The following is a 12,221-nucleotide window of genomic DNA, read 5'->3' as shown; positions in this document are numbered from 1 at the left end:
TAGTATTTGTATAACCCGGAAGCGTGGATACATAGTTTCTATAGATTTGAATGAAGCTTGTTGAGTGGAGAAATCGATACAAGTAAGAGAAAATATAAATTTTAAATTTTGACATTATATTATGTTATATTAATATAAATTTTTTTCATTTTTTTGAGTTAAATTTTATTAATTCTTCATGTACATATAGATATAAATTTGATTAAATTTTAAAATAATAAATCTGTAATTTCATAGAGCTACAAATTGCTATTATGACTTTCAATTCTTTTTCAAAATGTTTTGTCCTTTTTTTTTTTATCTTTATTACAAGTTTATTACAACTTTTCTGATAATTTTTGGATATGGATAAATATATATATTATTGTTATATTTCATAAATCAACAAATAATTGTTTTTATTAATATGTATTTTTAACAATATTTTCAATATTTTTTAAATATTCATATATATTATATGAAAATTATATCTATAAGTACATTTAATACATTAACCTAAAATTAAACTGAATAAATAAAAGAAATATTAGAGACATTCAATACTATCAATTACACAATTTTTATACTTAGTGTAACAATTTAATAGTATATAATCTCTCTATAATCAAAGTTTTATCTATAGTTTAATATAATATAAAATAGTAACTGTAATGGCTTAAATTGAAATAATGTCTCACACTAGATGATATAATAGTTCATATATGAAATTATTAGCTCTTGAGAATTGTTTAAAAATATATTCTTGCTTGTCTTGTTTTTTCATTTCATTTCATATTTCTTTTATATTATTCTTTGTGAAATTCTTTCTTGATATATTTCATTTTATATGTTTTATTTATATGCCCAATTTGAAAAAAGATAAAAAACTTTATTTAAAATTTTTAAGTACATACATATATTATGTTTGTTTTATAACTTATAATTAGATAATTTGTTAATTGAAATTATTATTTGAAATATTATTTTTAAATCCTGAAAAATTTGAATAAAAATAATATTATATTATTATATTTTTATAAATTTTATATTTGTACTATACTTATATTTGTTAGAAATATTTAAGAGAAATTTATTATATTAAATTCGTTCATAATTATTAAATTATTTGAATTAATAGTTAATTATGTATATTCTCATAGCAAAAATTTTTTTTAATATTTCTTATTATATAATTTTTTTTATATATGTATTTGTAAATAATTTCATCTTATATAAAAAATCTAATACAAAATTTATATATAGTATTTGAAAAATATATAAAATATATGAATATATACGAAATATGTCTTTAAATATAAATACAAATAGAAGAAAATATATATATTATATGTTTGAATTATTATATGTATATATGTATTTTTAATTAAGTAATATATTGAGTTTTGTTAGTTGTTCTAGAATAATATTTTTATGATAAAACATTTGTTTTTTATAATAAAACAATTTTCGGTGACGATTTTTTTTCTCTATTAAAAGAGTATTAAATTATTAATAATAAATCTATAATAATAACAAAATAAAAATATTTTAAATTGAAAATTATTTTAAATTATATTAAATATTTAAAATGTCATTATTTTATAAGCCTTATATTTTAAAGCCTTAATGTACTTTCTATTTATGTAAATACGAATAAAGAATATTTATGGTTGAACAAATTGGGCATTGCATCTGTTGATAGCGTAATAAATTAGAGATTGATTTGAAAAAATGAAAGTCACAAGAGTAGAACCAATATTATATTAAATACTCTACATTTCAAATATTGAATAAAATAATTTTTAATCTAGAAAAAAATGAAAAGATAATTTATTTTTCTAAGAAGCTTATTTTAAAATTTATTTCTAAAACATAAAAATCAAATAGATTTTAAGATTTGTTTTTGTTTAATTATTTTTCTTTTTTTCTTAATTTAACATAACGATAATTCAAAGAATAGAGAAAATTTTTTTCAAAATATTTAGCATGATTAATTAAAATGCATGTAAAAAAAATGTAAAAATGCATTGTGTAGGAAGAAAATACATTAAGTGATGATAAAGCCATTTTTCTGAATCATTAATGTTCAGTTTATTCTTCAGAATATTTACTGAATTTTATTAACGGTTCGTATATATCAAAACAAAATTTATTTATTGTTTTTGTTATTATTATTATTATTATTATTTGGATGTTTAATTGGTCAGTGTGAAACATCAAGGTTAATATATATCGTGACAAATAAGAAGACAAATGGTCCCCAACGTTATTGATTTAATATTGAAGAATTGAGAAATATTTTCGGAATTCAATATCAAACGAATATCTTTTTTAGATTGTCTATGTTTGTCGCATTTGAATATTTTTACAACTTTTAAACTAATAATTGTAAATAAATAAACGATTATAAAGGATGAATTCTTTCTTGCCTTCATAACAATGCTATTATTTTTATTGCGATTTCTAATGTTTTTTCAATTTCAATCCTTTTTTTTATAATGATCAAATGAATTGTAATTCTCCTCCATAAAAAGAATAAAAAAGAAATTAAAAATATTAACATAATTTAATATAATAATTAGATGGAATAATTAAAAGTAAAATTAAGTAGCATCACTTTAAATGTTTTTATATAATAAAATAAATAGATGTTAAAAATCATTAATTAAAAAACCCAGTATAAATCATTAAGTAAAAAATGAGATTCTTTAAAAGCAATGATTATAAATTTAATTGATTTAAAATAATAGGAAAAAGTTGTTAATAATAATAAACGAAGTAAAATTGGGATATTTTAATACTTTTGGATATGATTGAATAACGAAGTATATAGAAAGAGAGGGAGAAAAGATAAATTCAAAATACAAAATCTTAACTCAAATGGTTTTCAGAAAAATATCCTAAAATTGATTTAAAAATATTTAATAATCCAAAATTTTAACTTATTTATAATCATTTTATAAATATATTATAAACGATTGTGTGTGTAGCTTAGTTAAGCAAATAGCAAGAATAATATTTCTGCAGTTTCCAAGCTATTGGTTAGAAGTTAGTCGATAATAGACACTCGACCCAAAAGAAACGTATTTTCCCTACATTCCATCGCATTTACTTTTAAATAAATCTTCGCCTGTTCACGTAAATATCTCGCGTGCATGCAAACGCTACTTAGAAGCTTTCATTTTCACTCAGTCGTCATATTATCTATGAAAAATACATGATAAGTTGGTCTTTGTTTTACTTTTGTATATTTATAAATTTAAATTAGTTCGTTTGCAATGATGTCGCAAAAAAGTTCTGTGGAAAGTTAAAACAATGAAAAATTACGTAGGAAGTGATAAATAATAGATGATTTTGTTAATTGAAAATTTATAAATATTTATATAACATCTTTTTTTGTATGCATGTTATATTAATTTGAATTTTACTATTTTTAGATTAATTATTTTTTAGCTTAATTGAAAATTAAGTAATAAGTATATTAAAAAAAAAATAAAATATAAAAAATAATATAAAAAAAATTTAAGTTTTTTTAAGCGATAATTGCTTTAATTTAATTTTTTTTTACTTATTTGAGATAAATACATATTAAAAAAAAAAAAAAGAAATATAAAATACAAATTACGTACAATTCATTTAATAATAAAAAAATGATTCATATAATGATAATTTAACAGTAAGAATAACTTTATAAATTTTTTTATACTTTTCTTTATAATAAATTTACATATAAATTATTTTATAAATTAAACATTTATAAATTACAATTTAGAAAAGAAAGCAATTTATGTTTTAAAAATTAAATACAAGATATAATTTTACGAGATAATTATATTGCTATCATTAAATAATTTCATTTATAATAATATTTTTAATTTTATTTAATCAATTTAATTCGATTAATTTTAATTTATTACTCATTTGATATTTTTCTTCATGTTATATAATATTTCATTATGTGTTAAAAATATTCATATTATATATCAAAATATATTAAAATTATAGAATCAATTGATTCTATTAATCAATGTACATAAATATATGCAAACAGATATGTACAATTTTTATGTGAATATAATTGTTACTTATATAACGTTCTATAAAAAATCACATACCTGTTTTAATCAGTGCTATATTTATTCTTTCTGAAATTTATAAAATTTATGTTTCGCAGAATATTCTCAACGTAGAATATTCTTTATATTTATATACTAGATTTAAATTTTTATCGTAACATTTATCAACTACCGTTTTTCAACTGCATAAATTAAAATTCCTACTAATTTTATAAAACAATTCTATTTTAAATATTCCTATTATATAACGAAAATTAAAAGATTCATTTCGATTATGATTATCATAGGAAATTCTTTATAAAACTATTTTATAAAACTACATTTAAATTTTTATCGCAACATTTATCAATCATTTATGAAGTTTTTCAATTGCATAAATTAAAACTCTTATTAATTTTGCAAAATAGTTTTATTCATATAAATATATATAAATATTTATATTATGTATTGAAAATTTATGGAAAAGCAGAACTATAATTTAATTATTTTATCAAAGAATATGAATTAATTTTAACTGTTTAAATTAATATCTTGTTTTGTAAAAAAGCAATTTTCTTATATGGATAACTGATGATGAAAAAATTTGTAAATATTAAGATAATTAAACTAAATAAATGAAACATAATAATTCACTAAAAGAAAGAAATGATAGAAATATATAAATGTATAATATAATTATAATTCATGGATAAACGATAAAAATAAAATTGATCGAAGCTTCAGATTCTAAAAAAAAAAAAAAAAACAAAATTCTAATTATAAAAATGAATCGTGTTGTTAAATGTTTATATTTATTTTTCTATATTTATATTTTTTAATGATAAAAATTTTTGAAAATTATCGTTCGGTATATTATATAAGGTCTAAAATGTTTAAAGAAATTTCAAAATCCAAAACGTATTAAATATATACGACCAATTAATTGTTATGTAAATAATTTACAAACATATTTATAATAAATTCATGATATAACACGTCATAAACTTTTACTGGCCACAAAATAAATTTAATTGATTAATTGAATTAAATTCAATATGATTTTCATACACTTTTCCATTGCATAACGAATGAAAGACTTCATATCGATGGTTATGTTTGCGGGAGATAAAAGAAAACCGATTAATGCAAAGGAAAAAGAAACAAAAAAAATAAATAAATAAATAAAAATAAAAAGATAAAAAAAAGAAGAAATTATAAACGCACGCAACATGTTACATAACATAACGAACCAGATGTCCATAATTCCGCGAGCATCTCGTCATCTGCCCCTGGATGGGAATAAAATGGAAAAGGTCACTTTCGATCTGAATCGAGTAACATCCGAATTTCAAAAAGGCTCGACGACACAACGTTTTGGTTTCTTTTTCGCCGATGACCTTGAGAATGCACCGCCTTGTTAACTTTCACTGTTGTAGTTATACTCGAAGATACCGATGAGAGAATAGGATGGTAGTCAATGTCAGCTATTCTATGATGCAGCTTCTATCGTAGATATAATCAAATCCATTATGATTTGTTCATTTGTGAAAGATGAGAGGTTTGGATCGAATAGAATTGGAAACCTTGTTGAATTCTATATGAATGATAGAATTATAGAAATATTTAAGATATTTATAAAGAAATTTGAAAAACTTTATGAATGTATTACTTTATACAAAATTCTGTTAAATTGTATATCTCTATCTTTTTTTTTTTTTAGAAATAGAGTATATTATGTTTATTTTTTCAAAAAATGATATTTGACATGTTTTTCATTTAAAATTTGTTATTCTTTCTTTGATATGAAAAATTAAATTATAAATCGTTTTCAATGTAAGATGAAACATATTTAATCTATACTTGAGACGCCTCAAAACCTGATTTTTATAATTCGCGGAACTCGAATTTGGAACTTTGTGAGATCTCGAAATTCTTGAAACTTAAAACTCTTGAGAATGTTTATTTTTTTTCTTTTTTAAAAGTATATTTATTTTGTTTAAAAAAAATATTAATAAAATTTAATCTTTTAAATGCTTTAAACTCAAGTTTAAAGTTAAGTTACACTGTATCTTATCAATCATAGTGTATCTTTTTTTTGATTTGCGGAAAATTAAATTTTTATTTTATATTTTTTATTTTTTCTATGAAACTATGAAATAAGAGCAATTAAAATTAATTTGAAATTTAATTGGGTTATTAGTTAAATAAGAAAATAAGAATGAATTCACATTAACTAAGTAATATTCTTATAATTTGTTTATACAAATTATTCTTTAATTTGAATTTTGAGAGTTTCAAATTACAAAAATAATAAAAACAATTAAGAATTTGAAACTGTTTAAATCTTAAAAGATTTAAAGATTGCCGAATTTTAATAATTCATTCCTATTTCAAGTCAATTAATAAAAAATTAATGGCGTTTCTAGATCTAATATATTTTAAATTTTTAATTAGTTTTAAATTTTTTATTTGTTTTTAAATTATATTGTTCAATATACATTTTAAAATTTAGTGTTTTTATATAAAATATATTTAAAAAAAATTTTCTAAAGAATTTTTTAACTTTCTTTTTATGTTAAATCGTTTATTATACAGAAATCTATATACATTAATAAATAAATGGAATTTATGTTTTTATTGTATTTGCAACGATTTTCAATATATTACTATTACATAAACAAATATTGAATCATTAAATTCATTTAAACCAATTTCATGTTCATTCATATACTTTTACTTAATAAATATTAATATTAAATTAACGTTGATATCAATATTAATATTAATCTTATTTTATATATCGATAAAATTATAACAACAAATAATTATCACGAAAGAATAATTATCGAGTTAAAAGCTTAATTTGTTGGAATATAATAATGAACATTTTAGTCGTTACAATCGTTCTAAGAATAACTAATTTTATTGCTTTGCATTGTTTAAGTATGGTTCATAATCTGACGTGACTGACAAGTACCTTGCGTTCAATGACTGCAAATCTGCATTTAAACTCTCTCTGACATCAGAATATTCTTTTTAAACGAAAGATTATATAGGTAATCGATTAAATGATCAAACCTGTTTTTCAATAATGTTTTCAATAATGACTTTTGTTATGATGTGAGGAATGTTTTATAAAGTATATTGTAAAAACGATTAATTATTGAAATGAAATGCTTATTTTTCCAATTCTAAACAAGACAAATATTTGATTAATGGAAAATTATATTTATTTTTTATTAACCGAATTAACAGAATTTTATTCTTACGCATTCCGTTCTGTGAATGTCTCATGCATTATTAAAAATTCTTCTCAAATTAAAAAAATTATAAGAATCACAAAAATTATTATGAAAATTTTTTGAAGTTTTTAAATTCAAAAAAATTAGATGCTTTCATTTAAAATGAAATATTGATTGAAAATGTTGAAGAACTTTAACAGATAATAATAAATAAAAGTAATAATAGATAAGATAAATAAAAAAAGAATATTGTATTAAAATATTTGAATATTTGAATAATAAACCAATTATATGTATAATTTTATATTTATTTTTACAAAAACTATTTACTACTAAATATAATGTTTAGCAGAGCAAATAAATTGATTTTTATAATGTTAAATTTCATCCTTTATTTAATTTATTAAATAAATAAAACTTTTTATTTTTATTGACTATATAGAGCATTACATTTTAGCTTTTATTAATTACAAAGTTTTATTTCTACTATATTAAGAAATAATCCGTAATATTATCAAAAACAAATATGCAGAGCAATAAACTTGTATATTCTAATATGTGAATATATAAATTATTGTATACATAATTCTTAATACTTTTTGAAGAGTTTCAAATGATTTTCTAATAGTTTTCTAAAATAAGTTTTTAATAATAATAATAATATAATATTAATAATAATAAATTCGCAATTTTCAATCATCATATTTCATTGAAATGATATTTCAAATGAAAGTGAGTCATTCTACCATTTATTTCTTACTTGCTTCAAATTCAAGAAGTAAACAAAATAGATAAGTGGAAAATAAATGAAACAGATTTCACATAAGTTAAACGATATAGAAACTTAAGCGAAATAACTATATGGATACAGTTATCAAAATTATTCCAAAAAAAAAAAACGAATAATATCATGTTTTGAAATATTTTTAATTTTAACATCAAAATACATAATTAGTATTTAATTTTTTAGAAAAATTACGATATTAATAATTTTACTCTCAAAAGAGTTGATTACAGATTTGATTTTGTGAATTATCAACAAGATTTCTAATTTATACATTTTAAATTTTTGAATATATTCGAAAAATGAAAGAATGAAAAAGATTGATATGATTCCATTATTAATTAAATAATATAGTTTGTAAGAAAATACATAGAAAACAGGAAAATGAGTTTTCTACTGAAACATGCAATAAACACTTTGATTTTAAAGAAAGTGGAAATGTCATGGATTGATGTAACGTTTTCATCACAGAATCGGTAATTCCAGGAACATCTACTCACGATACGTGTTCTTAATACTTGCTAAGGAAAACTTTCAATTTCGTGATTTGAAATCCATGAATTCGTTTGGATTCATTTTAGAAAATTAAAATTGCGATTCTTAAATTTAAATTAATGAAATAATCAAATGTTGCATAATCTTTTCTTCAAATTTATTTTCAAAAAATTGTATTTTTAACTGTTTTATTATACATTTGGAAACATAATTATATAGAATATAGAATATATTTAGAATTATATAGAATATAGAATATAAAATATAGAATAATTATATTATATATAGAATAAGAATATTTTGATTAGAAATAAATCATTGATAAATTTGTCGTATTAATGTAAACATTAAAAATAAATTATTTCAATAAAATAATTGAAATATTATTATTTAAATAATATATTATCTTATTTAGTTTGATATTATTTTAAAATAAATATAACTTTTTTCCAATTTTTATATTTATTTGAATTTGAATTATTTTGTATTAAAGAAATTATTAATAGTAAAATTTGTAAGTGGTTGAATAAAAATATTCTAAGAGTTTATAATAATAAAGAAGTAGTTCTAATATACATATGATTACATATTATATATAAAATATATAATAACAAATTTTATTTTATTTTTTATATATTTATTTTAATAAAAAACATATGAATTTATATAAATATTCATTTTCAAATAATCACATAATTTTATAAAAATACTGCAACAAAAATGCAGTTTATATATATATATATATAATTTTCAAAAATCAATTTATAACTCATTGTTATTACAAAATTTATTATCACTGTTATAATATTTATTATTAAAAGATGTATTAGAATTTATATTATAACATATGAATATTTAAATATTATTATGAAAATCTTTTCAAAGTAACAACTCAGCAGATGTTACGATTTATAGAAGTTGAAAGAATTAACACGTTAAATTGTATAACACGTGATAAATAAAAATTTATTGTTATATTTATTTTATTTCTTCAAGAATCAATTTTTTATATGATAGAATTTCGATAAATACCATTTTTATATGTCTATTCTTATGTTATCTATTCTTTTTCTTTATTAAATATTAATTAATCTATTGTATACATCTAGTATGTGATACAAAAATTTTTTGACAATTGAATTTTTTTAAGTATAATAAAAAAATTAATATTTTCGAATTCGATTTTATATTATAATATTTAAAGCAATGTATTTAATTTTGTACAAATAAAAAAGTTCAAATTGTTGAATTTCATATGTATTCCATAATATTTAAAAATTAAAAAAATTAAATAATCAAATTTAAAAATCAAAATTTATATATAATATTATTCATACATACTTTATTTATTTATATAATATATTTTTTATCTTGATTTATTATCTTGACATGGTTTTAATATATTTAAGCAATATTTTTGGAGAATTGATTGTTAAAATAATAACATTAATATACGATACAAAAATGTTAATTGGAGATTATTTATTAACTTCCTTTAACTTAGAAATTAAATAATGATTAAATAAAAATGAAAATAGAATAAGATGGAGCATTCTTACTCTATTTTCCTTTCATTTTCTCTTTGCAAATTTAGATTGCTTATAAATTATTAAATAAACTTCATCCGATCTTTTCATATACTAACTTTTGTATTTTTTTTTGGAAGATCATCAATGTCTCAAATAATATATAATTTTATACGTTAATATATTCACTCATCTTCTAAAGTTAACTGTTATATTTATGAAATATACTATTATCTTTTTAAATGAAATAATTTACAATATATTTCAAAAATTGATAATAGTTCAGTGAAATATCCAAATACTTATGAAGTAGATAAATAATGTATATTGTATGTTACAAATTTAGATTTCTTTATATATAAGTTTTATTTATTTGAAATTATTTATTGAAACTTTTTAAATACATATTATATTTTTATATATATCAGAAGTCAAGTAACGATATATATATACCTATAACTGAAATTATGTTAGGCCAATTAACGATTGTTCCCTCATTTTTTGACACCTTGTATATATACGTGAAATAACTCAGGATAGTGTCCTTCATAACATATTTAACTTTACTACCTGTCGTCTTCGAATTTTTATGTCTCACTTTCGACCTTGTTTCAACAAATAAAGATTCTAATGTTTCAACAAAAACTTTAGCATAAAATAGAAAAAAAAAATTAATTGTGATTTTTTTTATATTATCTTCAAACTTTAGAAATTTATTATAGAAAATCATAATTGGATTGAAAATGATGAAGAATAATTGAATTAGAGAATGAAGCAAGATATTAATATTATCGAAATGTGAGGTAATCTTTGTTGTAAATAACTTTTCAAAATTTCATCATTTTTAATTTCCATTTTATATCTAAAATGATATTATATGCTAAAATCACGTTTAAATTAGACAACTTTAACTCGTCTGACTAATTAATCTATCTGAAGTCATTAGTGAAAGCTTATATAATATGAAGCTAATACTTGTAATCAATTTCCTAAATGATTTGAAAGAAATAATTTTTCTTAAGAATGGATGAAAAACAACATTATTAATTGATGGATGTTAGTATTATTTTATATTTTGAAATATTAGTAGCCTTTAACAGAAAAAGTAACTGTAAAACGTAAATAAAGATAATAGAAATATTTCGAGAATGTAAAAACAAGAATTTAAAATATTTTTTGAGGAAGTTGAATCATTCAATTGACAATAAACTATTATATTATATCGATCACATTTAAACATCGATTTTAGTTTATTTGATCATGATTAGCATTAAATTGTCGTCTTCTTGCATAATTGAATTGATATTGTTAATAAAATTTTACAAATGACAATTAGTATAAAAAATTAATATATACCAATAAATTTCACAAATTATATAATAACCAAATCTTTTCATATAAAAATATTTAATTTTGCAGAAAAAATCTTGTAACCAGATTTTATAATTTTATACTTCAATTTCATTGTTTGAAATTTAATTCATTGGAAAATGAAGTTACGAATAAAAGAATTTTACATCTATTTTTTTTATTTATTGTTTCATATAAAATCATCTTCTGCTCAGTTAAAATTTAATTCAGTTAAAACGAATAATTTTAAACAATCTTGATTCATTAATTTTGTCACTTAATCTAAAATTGTACACGTGGCTTAAGATTCACATCCAATACGTTAAATTATTATTGAACCAGTTAAATAATATTCTGAATAATAAGAATCGCCGAATAATTATCAGCGACGATCCTTGAATTTAATCGGATCGAATGACCGATTTATTCGCTATAGGGAATGATAAACGAGCGAATCGAAGTTAAAAACAAGGTAAACAGCATCACGGGATCGTCTCAATTGTCACGGGTCGAACCGTAAGAGAAAGGACGCTTTAAGGTCGCGTGAAATTACGAAATTTCATAAACCATTTGTTTTTCGACCCTTCCATGTTTAAATGTCGCCTATACTTCATTTAGATTAAGTACCATAAATCCGTATAAACATTCTCTCGCACGCGAATTTTGGCATCATGAGATTTGTTATTTAATGAACGATCTTGACACGAATGGCTTGAAATGGCAAAGAGTGTTACAAAAATTGAAAATTTCGTGTCCATTCATTTTTTGATCGAATACATAACTGATTTAT

This window comes from Apis florea, unplaced genomic scaffold (assembly GCF_048593485.1).
Source record: "Apis florea isolate Af1SG1 unplaced genomic scaffold, ASM4859348v1 contig_3391_pilon, whole genome shotgun sequence".
NCBI lineage: Eukaryota > Metazoa > Arthropoda > Insecta > Hymenoptera > Apidae > Apis > Apis florea.
This window is presented reverse-complemented; position numbering follows the sequence as displayed.